The 15,356-nt window shown below is 44.3% G+C and overlaps 1 protein-coding gene and 1 long non-coding RNA gene across 3 annotated transcripts in view; one reads left to right on the top strand and one right to left on the bottom strand.

Moving 5' to 3' along the window:
* The window catches only part of LOC141086098 (uncharacterized), a 187,087-nt gene that overhangs the window by 1,361 nt on the left and 170,370 nt on the right, over window positions 1-15,356 (bottom strand). For both annotated transcript variants that reach the window (XR_012231506.1, XR_012231507.1), the window contains exon 4: window positions 2,540-2,622. This is a non-coding gene — a long non-coding RNA (uncharacterized lncRNA). The remainder of the gene's footprint in view (window positions 1-2,539; window positions 2,623-15,356) is intronic.
* Window positions 1-15,356, top strand: part of TACR3 (tachykinin receptor 3) — a 305,238-nt gene that overhangs the window by 254,917 nt on the left and 34,965 nt on the right. The gene's annotated exons all lie outside the window — the stretch shown is intronic.

Raw genomic sequence — 15,356 nt, 5'->3', positions numbered from 1 at the left:
GGTCTAGAAGCAGGAGTATAGAGTATTGTCCGATAGCTTTGGCTGTATGTAGGTCGTTGATAATTTTGGTCAGGGCTGTCTCAGTTGAATGATGGGGGCGGAAGCCAGATTGTAGATTGTCAATGAGCAAGTTAGATGAGAGGTGGGAGGAAAGTTCAGTGTGGACATGCTGCTCCAGGAGTTTAAAAGCGAATGGGAGCAGCGATATTGGGCTATAGCTGGACGTGGCTGTTGGATCGAGGGTTGGCTTTTAAGGATAGTTGTGATTGTGGCGTGTTTGAAAGCAGAAGGGAAGGTACCAGAAGTTAGTGATAAGTTGAAGAGGTGGGTTAGGGATGGGATAAGTGTGGTGGTGAGGTTGGGGAGGAGGTCGGATGGGATGGGGTCAAGTGCACAGGTTGTGAGGTGCGATTTGGAGAAGAGGCGATTAAGCTCCTCTTCAGTAATGTTGGAGAGAGAGGTTATGGGGTTTGGGCATTGGTCTGGTATACAAAGGGGTTGAGGCGGTTGGGCAATAAAGACTTGCTGTGTTTATCTTGTTTTTGAAGTGTGGCAAAGTCCTCGGCAGAGATTAGGGAAGTCGGAGGTGGCAGTGGTGGGCGGAGGAAGGAGTTAAAAGTATTGAACAACTGTTTGGGGTTGTGGGATAAGGAAGATACAAGGGATGTAAAGAAGGCCTGTTTAGCAGAGGTGAGAGCTGATTTGAATGCAAGTGCTGCTTGTTTGAGTGCAGTGAAGTCGTCTTGCAAATGTGTTTTCTTCCAGCACCGTTCTGCAATTCTGGATGCTTGCTGAAGTTTTTTAGTGGTGTTATTGTGCCAGGGTTGTCTATTGGTTCATCGCACTCTGTTATGCATGACAGGGGCTACTGAGTCGATGGCTGATGCAAGAGTGGCATTGCAGAAACTAGTGGCAGTGGCAGTGTCGTGGAGTGAAGCTATGGAAGACAGTGGTAGAATAGAGTCAGAGAGTGTGCGAGTGTCTAGATGTGCGAGGTTTCTGAGAGGGTGCACATGCTGCTGGACGTGGGTGACAGGTGAGGAGGACAGGGATGAGAAAGTGAGTAGATGGTGGTCAGATAAAGGGAGAGGGGAGGTGGTGAAGTTAGAAAGAGAGCAGAGGCGGGTGAAGACCAGGTCTAATGTATGTCCATTTGTGTGGGTGGCTGAGGAGGACCACTGAGTAAGTCCAAAGGATGAAGTAGTAAGGGACAGGAGTTTAGAGGCTGCCGACTGGTGGGTGTCAATGGGGATGTTGGAGTCACCCATGATGATGGTGGGAATGTCAGCAGAGAGAAAGTGAAGGAGCCAGGTAGAGAATTGGTCAATAAAGGAAGTGGTCGGGCCTGGAGGTCGGTATATGACGGCCACTTGGAGGTTGAAGGGAGAATAGATGCGGATGGAGTGGACTTCAAAAGAAGGGAGGACAAGGGTGGGAAGAGGTGGGATTGGGCTGAAGGTGCAGTTAGAAGAAAGGAGAAGGCCCACTCCTCCGCCTTGTCTGTTGCCAGGGCGAGGAGTGTGGGTAAAGTGGAGGCCGCCGTAACATAGCACAGCAGCGGAGGCGGTGTCGGAGGGTGTCAGCCATGTTTTGGTTAGGCCAACGAAGGAGGTAAAGAGGTCATGAATCACATGAAGTTTATTGCAGACGGAGCGAGCATTCCAGAGTGATCCAGAGAGTGGGAGCAGGGTGGTGCTTGTCAGGGGCACGGATTTGAGGTGGGAAAGATTTCTGGTCTTTGTGTTGGTTTGGGAACGATAGAAGGGGGTAGTAATGGGAGGTATGAGCTGTGGGGGTCCAGGGTTGAGAGATATGTCGCCAGCAGTGAGGAGAAGCAGAGAGAGGGAGAGCATGTGGGAGAAAGAGGGTTGGTGGCTTGTTTTGTATTTTATTAGGAGAGCTCTGAGGTTGAGGAGCAGGTCAGCTGAGGAGGTCAGGTGGGGATGCAAGAGGGAAGGAGAGATTGCTATTTGGTTAGTGGGTGCTGGGGTTTGTGGATAGCGAAGGAGAGTGAGGATTAAAGGAGCCAAAACAGTTACAGCGTATGTCATCATGGTAAGAGTAATTTTGAAGGCAAAAGAAATTTAGTACATTTAAATGCAGCGTTTAGTCGTACCTTCTGGTCACTTCAGGCTATTTCAGGCATTATTTCAGATATTATCCTTAGACGACATTCTTGGAAAGACAGACCTAGGTCAGACAGACCTTAGAGTCTGAATTTATAAGAAGTCAATTGCACATCAAACAAGCCAGGTGTGATCAGAAGGAGGGAGGAGCAGCAGGGAGACTGGTCAGACACAGGAGACGATTAATTAGAACTCAGAGAAAAAAAAACAAAAAACCAAATGGTCAGATCTAAAAGGACAGATAAAGAATTGATAGGAAACAGATACAGGGGTGATTGAATGGAGTTCAGGAGAGATGGGTGATGAAGGTATTGCAGGCAGGACACATACCATTGATAGGAAACAGATACAGGGGTGATTGATTGGGGTTCAGGAGAGATGGGTGATGAAGGTATTGCAGGCAGGACACATACCATTGATAGGAAACAGGTACAGGGGTGATTGACTGGGGTTCAGGAGAGATGGGTGATGAAGTTATTGCAGGCAGGACACATACCTGAGGAAAAAGCAGATAGATTGTCAGATTGATAGTAATAGTGAAGCATAGCAATAATAATAATGAAGCATCTATAGCAGGGAGTTATTTTCAGGCATTATTTTAGATATTATCCTTAGATGACATCCTTGGATAGACAGACGACTGCTTGGTCCCAAATCTGCTGCTGCATTCTCTCTACCACAGAATCCACACCTCGGCAGGCAGAAGCTTCCACCTGCCCCAAAGAAAATCGAGGATAAAACTCAAAGTTACAAAAGAAAGAAGACATCAAAGTGGCAGAGCTAGCCCTATTGCTTAGCGTGAATTCGGCCAAGGGCAAAAATGAGACTCAATTATCCTGATCAGCAGATATGAAACATCTCAAATAGGACTCCAACGTCTGGTTTGTTCTCTCAGTCTACCCATTGGTCTGAGGATGAAATGCAGAGGAGAAAGACAACTGAATTTCCAGTTTGGAGCAAAAAGCTCTCCAAAATCTGGAAACAAAAGGACCCCTCTGTCTGACACAATGTTCTCAGGAATCCCGTGCAAACGAACCACTTGTAAAAACAAGGGCACCAACTCAGAAGAAGATGGCAACTTTGTGAGTGGTACAAGATGGACCATCTTAGAAAATCTATCACAGGTCACCCAAATAACAGTCATTCTCTGAGAGACAGGGAGATCAGGGATAAAATCCATTGAGATATGGGTCCATGGCCTCCTGGGCACCGGCAGGGGCATTAACAAACCACTAGCACGAGAACAGGGCTTAGGCCGATAACAAGTCCCACATGACTGCACAAAATTCCTGACATCATGAGATAAGGTAGGCCACCAAAAAGACTAACTCACCAAATCTCTGGTACCAAAGATACCTGGATGACCAGCCAACGCGGTACAATGAATTTCATACATTACTCTTTTCCTCCACTGGTCAGGGACGTACAATTTTCCCAAAGGCCATCATTCAGTTTTATCCTACTGAAATTCCTCCAGGGCACGTCTCAAATCAGGAGAGATGGTGGAAAGAACTACACCCTCATTTAGAATGGTCGCAGGCTCGGTCACATCAAGAGAATCTGCAAAGAAGCTCCTGAAAGGGCGTCCGCCTTAACATTCTTAGTGCCCGGAAGAAAGGAAACTACAAAATTAAAACTCGTGAAAAACAAGGCCCACCTAGCCTGTCTAGGATTCAAGCGCTGGCTGATTCAAGATAAATCAAATTCTTGTGATCGGTGAGGAGCACAACTTGATGTCTAGCTCCATCCAACCAATGTCTCCACTCTTCAAATGCCCACTTCATGGCCAATAATTCCCGATTCCCCGCCTCATAGTTACGTTCAGATGGAGAAAATTTTCGAGAAAAGAAGGCACAGGGATTTATCTTAGAGGTTACCGGATCTCTTTGAGACAAAACAGCTCCTGCACCAATCTCAGAAGCATCTATTTCCACCTGAAATGGGAGTGAAACATCAGGTTGCCGTAGAACCGGAGCAGAAGTGAATCTCTGCTTAAGATCCTGAAATGCCGAGACTGCCTCTGGAGACCAGTTCACCACATCAGCGCCCTTTTTGGTCAAATCCGTCAGAGGTTTAACAATACCAGAAAAATTACTTATAAATTTACGGTAGAAATTAGCAAAACCCAAAAACTTTTGAAGAGCCTTCAGAGAAGTGTGCTGAACCCAATCATAAATGGCCTGTACCTTGGCCGGGTCCATTTCAATAGCAGACCGGGACAAAATGAATCCCCAAAACAAAATCCTCTGTACACCAAAAAGACATTTTGATCCCTTAATATACAGAGTGTTTTCCCTCAAAATCCGGAACACAGTCCGGACATGTTCCACATGAGAATCCTAATCACTGGAAAAAAATCAAAATATCATACAGAAAAATGATCAAAAGCTTATCCACAAGGTCCCTGAAAATATCCTTCATAAAAGATTGGAAGACGGAAGTGGCATTAGTGAGCCCAAAAGGCATCACCAGGTACTCAAAATGTCCCTTCGGAGTATTAAGCGCCGTCTTCCATTCATTCCCGTGCTTGATGCGAATAAGATTATATGCCCCCTGAGGTCAAGTTTGGTAAACCAACAAGCACTTTTAACTCTCGAAAATAAATCAGAAATCAGGGGTAATGGGTACTGATATTTAACAGTGATTTTGTTAAGGGAGCAATAGTCAATACATGGCCTTAATGAGCCATCTTTTTTGGCCACAAAGAAAAAACCAACACCCAAAGGCAAAGAGGATGGTCTGAGATAACCATTCTCCAATGATTCCTTGATATAGCATAGCATCATGTTCAGGTACAGATAAGTTGAAAAGCCGACCCTTGGGAAATTTACAACCGGGCATTAACTCAATTCCGCAGTCATAACTCTTATGAGGAGGCAAAGACGCGGACTTACTCTCACTAAACACATCAGAAAAATCAGCAAAATAGTCAGGAACGTCTTGAGACTGGGGAGAGGTGGAGAAAACTCACCACAGACAGAGATCTCCAATCCAAATTAGGGTTATGGGTTTGCAGCCAAGAAAAACCCAGTACAATAGTATCATGTAAATTGTGCAACACCAAAAATTTACAATTCTCTTGATGGTCCGGGGTGACCAGCATTACCACCTGGGTCCAAAACTGGGGTTTATTCTCCGCAAAAGGGGTAGCATCAATCCCCCTCAAGAGAATAGGGGTTCTCAGGGGCAGGGCACCATGGGGAAACCACAATGCTTGGCAAAGTTAAGATCCATCAGATTCAAAGCTGCTCTTGAATCAACAAAGGCCTTAGCAGAAAATGTAGACAAGGAGCAGATCAAGGTAACTGCAGACAGGAACTTAAGCTGTACACTGCCCATCGCAAATGCATGAGCAAAACATTTTTCTCGTTTAGGGCAGACAGAAATAACATGAGAGGCGTCCCCACAAAAGAAGCACAACTTATTACGCCTTCTGAACTCTTGATGTTGCGCCCTAGACAAAACTCTATCACATTGCATGGGTTCAGAAGTTTGTTCAAAAGGCAGCACCGCCTCTCGCGTACTTTTACGTTCACGTAAACGTCGATCGATTTGAATGGCTAAAGACATGGAGTCGTTAAGACCAGAGGGGACAGGAAATCCCACAATAACATCTTTTACAGTTTCTGCCAGACCTCTCCAAAAGAGAGCTGCCAGGGCATCATCATTCCATTTGGTAAGGACCGCCCACTTTCGGAACTTCTGGCAATATAACTCCGCAGCATCCTGACCCTGGTCCAATGCCAATATGGTTTTCTCAGCTTGATCAATAACATTAGGTTCATCATACAACAACCCCAGGGCCTGAAAAATCACATCTACATTAGCCAGAATAGGATCTCCAGATGTCAGAGAAAAAGTCCAATCCTGTGGATCGCCGTGCAGCAGGAAGAAGACAATTTTAACCTGCTGCACCTAGCTCCCCGATGAATTAGGTTTCAAAGCAAGAAATAATTTACAGTTATTCTTGAAATTCAAAAATTTTGACCGATCCCCTGTAAACACATCAGGAGTAGGGATCTTTGGTTCTACAGCAGATGACTGAGCGAGATAGACAGAAATTCCCCGCACTTCAGCAGCGAGCTGCTCAACATGATCGGACAATTGCTTAGTCTCCATTAATGAAAAAATCCTCCTATGGCCCCAGAGAAAAAGAGGAAAAAATATATTAAAAAAATTCTGATGCTTTTTTTTTACAATTCTTTCCTTCTTTTGATTACCCTAGAGTGTGCGGTTGGACTGGTGATTCTGTTATGAATGGGTCACCGAGGAGGATGGCAGAAACAAGCTAAGTCACCAGAAGACCAGAGAGGTTGGTAACTAAGCAGATTGCAGACCCCTGATCCTATCAACACAACTAGCAGTAGCCGTGGAGCATTCCTACGATGCCCTAGAAGTTTTGTCACAGCCGGAGAACTAACTAAGCCTAAAGACAGAAAGGTGAAATCTAAACTGCCCCGGAGTAGATCTCCAAAGGAATAGACAGCCCCAAATATATATTGTCAATGAGACAAGATGAGACACAAACACAGGCAGAGAACAGACTGAGCAAACGGTGGGGCCCAAGCAGTCTAGACAGGACAGGACAGAAAAGACACTGTCTGCATTCACACACAACACCCTAAAAAGGCCCAACACTTCTGATATACAAAAAACCTGAGGTCACATGACCTCACCCCCGCTAGATCAGCACTCTGGTATAAACTGGAAGCAAAGCAAAAAGGAACTAGCATAACAGGGGACTGAACAAGCTGTAACATATGAAGCAGGGCCCAGCGCTGCCCCCAGCAGGGAGCACGCTGAACCCTAGCAACAAAGCAGAAAGCAAAAAAAGACACAACCAGATTAGATGCAAAGGATTAGCAAAAGAATCACTTAACTGAACCATGCAGATCAGGCAGGGGACAAAAGAACTCCAAATACACAAGGAGGAAAATCACTAGCAACCTTCAAGAGCAGCCAGCTCAATTATATGCTCCCAGCCAGTAATCCCAGGTTCCCAATTATTGTCGTCAGGTGGGGAACTTCCATCTACCTGGCCAGCTCCTCTACCCTCAGTAACCACCAGAGGGAGCAGAGGGAGCTTCGGCTCAGAACTCCAAGCAAGGGAATTCACAACATGTCTGTATCAGTTTTGTACATCGAGAGACTGAAATTCTTGCCCATTCTTCCTTGGCAAACAGCTTGAGCTCAATGAGGTTTGATGGAGATCATTTGTGAACAGCAGTTTTCAGCTCTTTCCATAGATTCTCGATTGGACTCAGGTCTAGACTTTGACTTGGCCATTCTAACACCTAGATACGTTTATTTGTGAACCATTCCATGGTAGATTTTGCTTTATGTTTGGGATCATTGTCTTGTTGGAAGACAAATCTCCATCCCAGTCACTATTCAGTTACTGTGAATTACTATATCTAAGATATAAAGTAGCAGCATCACCTTAATAGCTGCACACTTTGAGCATTTGGTGAGTACAGTTAGAGGAAAAGTATCAAATACTGATGTGAAATGCTGACCAAATACTCAATGTGTGCACATGGTCATACACATTGTTTTTTTCCAACTAGATCCAAATTACAAATTTAAGGGTTGGTTTTGTTTGTAAATTCAAACATGATCCCTGTATTTTGAGGCTCACCATTTTTTCTTCTATTTTTATGAGATAGCTCCCTACTCTTTAAACGCGAATAGAAGTGTTTTCAGGAAAGTGTGTGACTTGTTCAAAACCATTTTTGAGCCCAATTCTATGCTGTAACAGTGTAATATTAGATGCACACATGAATCACCTGAATACAGTGGTCAGTTGGTCAGTTTTTCTCATGGTGCTAGCTGGGATCTCACTGAGGTCACCGCAGTTCAGCTTGGCTGGGAACGGAGCCTCAGTGACCAGACATAACCTCTATGACAGGGGTCCCCAACAACCGGTCAGGATCGGGCCGTTGCAGTTCTGTTGCCGATCCGTGTAGCTCGGCTCAGAATGCTGGACACAAGGGGAACTGGCGGCTGTAGCACTGTAGTGACATCTGCAACCGCCGGCTTCCATAAGACATCGATATTCACCCTCAGTTCCTGCATCCCTGTTGGGTGCGGCAGCTTCATCCAGTGCTGTGCAGTAACGTAGTACCGCTCATTAAGGTCATGAATATGGACGCGACTCCACTCCCATAGGCGTGGCATCCATATTCATGACCTTAATGAGGGTACTACATGACCGCTCCGCACAGGAAGAAGCTGAGGTGCCAGGATAGAGATGCAGGGAATTTCAGCGACTGTGTGAGTGTAAGTATGATGGGGGAGGACGGGGGAGCCCAGCCATGCATACAAGGGTGGGAGCGGAGCCATGTATACAAGGGTGGGAGCGGAGCCATGCATACAAGGGTGTCGCTGTCTCCCATCACCCCTAGATGGGACCGTCTTGTTGCAGGAAAACAAGCCCAGTGCTCCCACTGATACAGGGAAACAAGCCCGGTGCTCCCACTCATTCAAAACCTATGGTGAGTTGAGTCACATTCACATTATAAATGTTATAATTAAATGATAAGTATGCACTGCTGAACTACAACCCCGTCCATAGCCCTGCCCCCTTATGACCAAAGACCCGCCCTTGCCACACCTCCATTCCTGCTCTGCCGGGCCATGGAAGAATAGTCTTGCTTGAAGCCGGTCCCTGGTGCAAGAAAGGTTGGGGACCACTACTCTATGACATCACCACCTTTACTATGTAAACCATGTCTCATATCCTGTCTGGTTCTGTAATGATTTTACAGAAGCTGACAATTGAATTATCGGCTATTCTGCTATCTACCTCTGTATGAAATATAAATATATATATGTGTCTCACTGACATATGTGTGTATATATATATACAGTATATACTGTATATATACTGTATAGAGACTGTATATATGTTTTCATGAATATTTGAGGCTATGGACTAGAGTTGAGCGATACCGTCCGATACTTCAAAGTATCGTATCGGATGGTATCGGCCGATCTTTAAAAAAAGTATCGGTATCGCCGATTCCGATACCGGAAGTCCCATTCAAGTCTATGGGACTTCCGGTATTGGAATAAGAAAAACCCTTTCCTGCCCTTGTACAGCCTCTCTGGGGTCTGTACGGGCCTTTCGGGGGGCTGTGCCGGCCTGCCAGGGGGTCTGTGCAGGCTCCCGTGGTCTGTGCCGGCCTGCCGGGGGGCTGTGCCGGCCTGCCGGTGGTCTGTGCAGGCTCCGGGGGGCTGTGCCGGCCTGCTGGGGGGCTGTGCCGGCCTGCCGGGGGGCTGTGCAGGCTCCGGGGGGCTGTGCCGGCCTGCCGGGGGGCTGTGCAGGCTCCGGGGGTCTGTGCAGGCATCGTCCGATGGGACTACAAGTCCCATCGGGCGATGCCTGCTACCATGACAGTGATTGACACATTAGCCAATGATGGGACAGTAGTAGTCCCATCATCCGGCTAATGTGTTAAATGTAAAAAAAAAAAAAAAATTACATGCTACATACATACAACATGCATACTACATACATGCTACACTCATACTACATACTACATACATGCTACATTCATACTACATAAATACTACATGCAACATACATACTACATATATACTACATGCATGCTACATACATACTGCATGCTACATACATACCACATATATACTACATACATACTACATGCATGCTACATGCATGCTACATGCTACATACATAACACATATATACTACATGCATGCTACATACATACTACATGCTACATACATACTACATATATACTACATACATACTACATACATACTACATGCATGCTACATGCATGCTACATACATACCACATACATAACACATATATACTACATGCATGCTACATACATACTACATGCTACATACATACCATATACATACTACATGCATGCTACATACATACTACATGCATGCTACATACATACTACATGCTACATACATACTACATATATACTACATGCATGCTACATACATACTGCATGCTACATACATACCACATATATACTACATACATACTACATGCATGCTACATGCATGCTACATGCTACATACATAACACATATATACTACATGCATGCTACATACATACTACATGCTACATACATACTACATATATACTACATACATACTACATACATACTACATGCATGCTACATGCATGCTACATACATACCACATACATAACACATATATACTACATGCATGCTACATACATACTACATGCTACATACATACCATATACATACTACATGCATGCTACATACATACTACATGCATGCTACATACATACTACATGCTACATACATACTACATATATACTACATGCATGCTACATACATACTACATGCTACATACATACTACATGCATGCTACATACTACATGCTACATACATACTACATATATACTACATGCATGCTACATACATACTACATACATACTACATGCATGCTACATACATACTACATGCTACATACATACCACATACATACTACATATATACTACATGCATGCTACATACATACTGCATGCTACATGCATGCTACATACATACTACATACATACTACATGCTACATACATACCACATATATACTACATACATACTACATACAATACATTCATACAATACATACATAGACATACAGTACATATAACATAGAGTAACATACTTACCAATACTTGTCACATTGTTCCCCGAAGCCATTGTCTTTTCCGGAATAAATATTAACATAACAAACCACAAAAATACTCACCCACGATCCGAAGCAGTCCACGAGTGTGTCCCACCACGACCTTGGGTAGAGAACTGCAGCATCAGCTGTTGCTGCCGTTCTCTACGGGCTGCAGGAATCCAATGACGGAAGGTAGGTATCCTTCCGCACTGTATTCCTCCGCCACTTAAAAAAAAAAAAGTCCCTAGTCTCACTTTATGCCATTGCTGCGTGGGAAATTCCCACACAGCAATGGCATAAAGTGAGACTAGGGACTTTTTTTTTTTTAAGTGGCGGAGGAATACAGTGCGGAAGGATACCTACCTTCCGTCATTGGATTCCTGCAGCCCGTAGAGAACGGCAGCATCATCTGATGCTGCCGTTCTCTACCCAAGATCGTCGTGGGACACACTCGTGGACTGCTTCGGATCGTGGGTGAGTATTTTTGTGGTTTGTTATGTTAATATTTATTCCGGAAAAGACAATGGCTTCGGGGAACAATGTGACAAGTATTGGTAAGTATGTTACTCTATGTTATATGTACTGTATGTCTATGTATGTATTGTATGAATGTATTGTATGTATGTAGTATATATGTGGTATGTATGTAGCATGTAGTATGTATGTAGCATGTATGTAGCATGCATGTAGCATGCAGTATGTATGTAGCATGCATGTAGTATATATGTAGTATGTATGTAGCATGCATGTAGTATGTAGTATGTATGTAGCATGCATGTAGTATATATGTAGTATATATGTAGTATGTATGTAGCATGTAGCATGTATGTAGTATGTATGTGGTATGTATGTAGTATGTATGTAGCATGTATGTAGTATGTATGTACTATATATGTAGTATGTATGTAGCATGTAGTATGTATGTAGCATGCATGTAGTATATATGTAGTATGTATGTAGCATGTAGTATGTATGTAGCATGCATGTAGTATGTATGTAGCATGCATGTAGTATGTATGTAGTATTTTTTTTTTTTTTTTTAACATTTAACACATTAGCCGGATGATGGGACTACTACTGTCCCATCATTGGCTAATGTGTCAATCACTGTCATGGTAGCAGGCATCGCCCGATGGGACTTGTAGTCCCATCGGACGATGCTTGCACAGACCCCCGGACATCAGCACAGCCCCCCGGCAGGCCGGCACAGCCCCCCGGCAGGCCGGTACAGACCCCCACAGGGTGCACAGACCACCGGCAGGCCGGCACAGCCCCCCGGCAGGCCGGTACAGACCCCCACAGGGTGCACAGACCACCGGCAGGCCGGCACAGCCCCCCGGCAGGCCGGTACAGACCCCGGGCAGTCCACACAGCCCCCCGGCAGGCCGGCACAGCCCCCCGGCAGGCCAGCAGAGACCCCCGGAAGGCCCGAAATGACGGCACACCGCGCATCATGATGACGTCAGTCTGTCAATCAACTTTGAACTTCCGATTCCGATGCCGAATTCCGATATTGAAAAATTATCGGAAGTCGGTATCGGAATTCCGATACAGCAAGTATCGGCCGATACCCGATACTTGCGGTATCGGAATGCTCAACACTACTATGGACCCATTATATGTCCAAAATTTCTCCGTACGCATGCCATACAGATGTCACACAGATGTCACATGGATTCTTAGATGCGAGAAAATCGCATCATTGCATTACACAAGACATACGGTTCACTGTTCAGGGAACATTTCTGCGATTCTCATCCGTTTAAAACGGACCATATTTTTATATGTTGTATGTGACTCAAGCCTTATGCACAGACTACTACACTTACCTATTTCACTGCTGCATGGCAGATGTATGGTTAATGAAAATGTGGCAGTGACAAACCCATACCATAAGCTCTCAATGCAGTAGCTAACAAATGCATGCCATAATTAACCTCCATCAATCATGTTAGTGGGTGGAAGATGAAGGTGTTACTGAATATAGTATATGGCACATCACACGTCTCAATTACAGCTGGATGATGTTACCTCTGACAGCGATACCTACAGTTTGAGTGAGGTCACAAGATAGACAAGATACAAATAAAATTAGTTCCTCAAGAGATTCTGAGCTGGCTCTCTACTGATGTCTGTATGGCTCAGCATTCTATAACATCTCATCCCATGTCACTGCTGCAGCCTGCTTACAGGTGCTTCTCACAAAATTAGAATATCATCAAAGAGTTAATTTATTTCAGCTCTTCAATACAAAAAGTGAAAATCATATATTATATAGAGTGATTATAAACAGTGATCTATTTCAAGTGTTTATTTCAGTTAATGTTGATGATTATGATATAAACACTTTAAATACATCACTCTGTTTGTAATGCCTCTATATAATATGAGTTTCACTTTTTGTATTGTAGAACTGAAATAAATTAACTTTTTGATGTTATTCTAGTTTTGTGAGAAGCACCTGTAGCTGTAGCAGTCACATGGGACAAGATGTGGTCCCTGTAGATGTACAGAAACATGCAAAGGAGCCTTGACAGCACCAAATAAGTGAGTTTAGTGGGGGTTTTTTATTTAAATTGAACAAAAAGTTAATGTTTTCTTTCCAAGTTTCAAATTTACTTCTTATCAGTGGGTAATCTGTGGATTTGTGGCAAATTTTATTTTGACTTTCCCATTTAAGTAAATGAGGAAAATCTGCAACAATCTGCATCATAAATTTACATACTGCAGATTTGTAATCCGCACAGCATATTCGTTTCTTGCCCTGATTTTTCCTTTAGTATATGGATGTAAACTGTTAAAATGTTATCAACTTTCATGCAATTATAAGAGCTGATGATCTGGCCAATTACTTCAAAGAAAAAATTGACCAGATCCGACAGGAAATTATCTCCCAATCTCCTCATACCATGCACTGTCCTCCCTCCCCCACTGCATCTAGCTCACTCTCTGATTTTGAACCAGTCACAGAAGAAGAAGTAAGCAGGCTCCTTGCATCTTCTCACCCAACCAATTGCACCATTGACCCATTTCCGTCACATCTACTCCAGCCCCTTTCCCCTGCTGTCATCCCTCACCTAACTAAAATATTTAACTTCTCTCTCTCTTCTGGTATCTTTCCCTCCTCATTTAAGCATGCCGTCATACATCCACTACTTAAAAAACCATCCCTCGACCAAAACTGTGCCACTAATTAAAGACCTGTCTCTAATCTTCCCTTCATCTCTAAACTCCTGGAACACCTGGTCCACTCCCGTCTTATCCGCTATCTCTTTGATAACTCTCTTCTCGACCGTCTCTAATCCGGTTTCCACTCTTTACACTCTACTGAAACTACCCTCACTAAAGTCTCTAATGATCTACTAACAGCTAAATCAAATGGTCATTACTCCATTCTAATTCTCTTGGATCTCTCTGCAGCATTTGACACTGTGGATCATCAGCTCCTCCTCACTATGCTACATTCCATTGGCCTACAGGACACCGTTCTCTCCTGGTTCTCCTCCTATCTCTCTGACCGCTCCTTTACTGTATCTTTTGCTGGCTCCTCCTCTCATCTTCCCCCTCCTGTTGGGGTTCCTCAAGGATCAGTCCTAGGCCCCCTCCTCTTCTCTTTGTATACTGCCCCTATTGGTCAAACAATCGGTAGATTTGGTTTCCAGTACCATCTCTATGCTGACGACACCCAATTATACACTTCTTCTCCTGACATCACGCCAGCCTTTCTAGAAAACACCGGCGATTGTCTAAACACTGCATCTAACATCATGTCCTCACTATATCTGAAACTGAACCTGTCAAAGACTGAACTCCTTGTGTTTCCTCCCGCTAATAATGTACCTATACCCGACATTGCCATTTCCGTGTGTGGTTCCACTATTACTCCGCAGCAACATGCCCGCTGTCTTAGGGTCATACTTGACTCCGAGCTTTCCTTTGTCCCCCACATATGATAACTGGCTCGCTCTTGTCATCTGCACCTCAAAAACATTTCTAGAATTCGTCCTTTTCTTACTTTTGACTCCGCAAAAACTCTTACTGTTTCTCCAATTCATTCTCGTTTCGACTATTGTAACTCTCTTCTAATCGGTCTCCCTCTTACCAAACTCTCCCCCCTCCAATCTGTCTTCAATGCTGCTGCCAGGATCGTATTCCTCGCCAATTGTTACACCGATGCCTGTACCTTGTGCCAGTCATTACACTGGCTACCCATCCACTCCAGAATCCAGTACAAACTTATTACCCTCACCCACAAAGCTCTTCATGGCTCAGTACCACCCTACATCTCCTCCCTTGTTTCAGTATACCATCCTACCCACGCCCTCCGTTCTGCTGATGACCTGAGGTTAGCATCCTCAATAATCAGAACCTCCCACTCTCGTCTCCAAGACTATACATGTGCTGCGCCAATTCTTTGGAATGCACTTCCCAGGTCAATACGATTAGTCCCCAATCCCCACAATTTTAAGCGTGCCCTGAAAACTCATTTATTCAGACTGGCCTACCGCCTCAACACATTAACCTAATCTATCCCTATGTGGCACAGC

This window comes from Dendrobates tinctorius, unplaced genomic scaffold (assembly GCF_039654945.1).
Source record: "Dendrobates tinctorius isolate UK_male_01 unplaced genomic scaffold, ASM3965494v1 ptg000030l, whole genome shotgun sequence".
In the NCBI taxonomy this organism is placed as follows: Eukaryota; Metazoa; Chordata; class Amphibia; order Anura; family Dendrobatidae; genus Dendrobates; species Dendrobates tinctorius.
The sequence above is the reverse complement of the archived record's forward strand: the minus strand, read 5'-3'. Positions and strand labels throughout refer to the sequence as shown.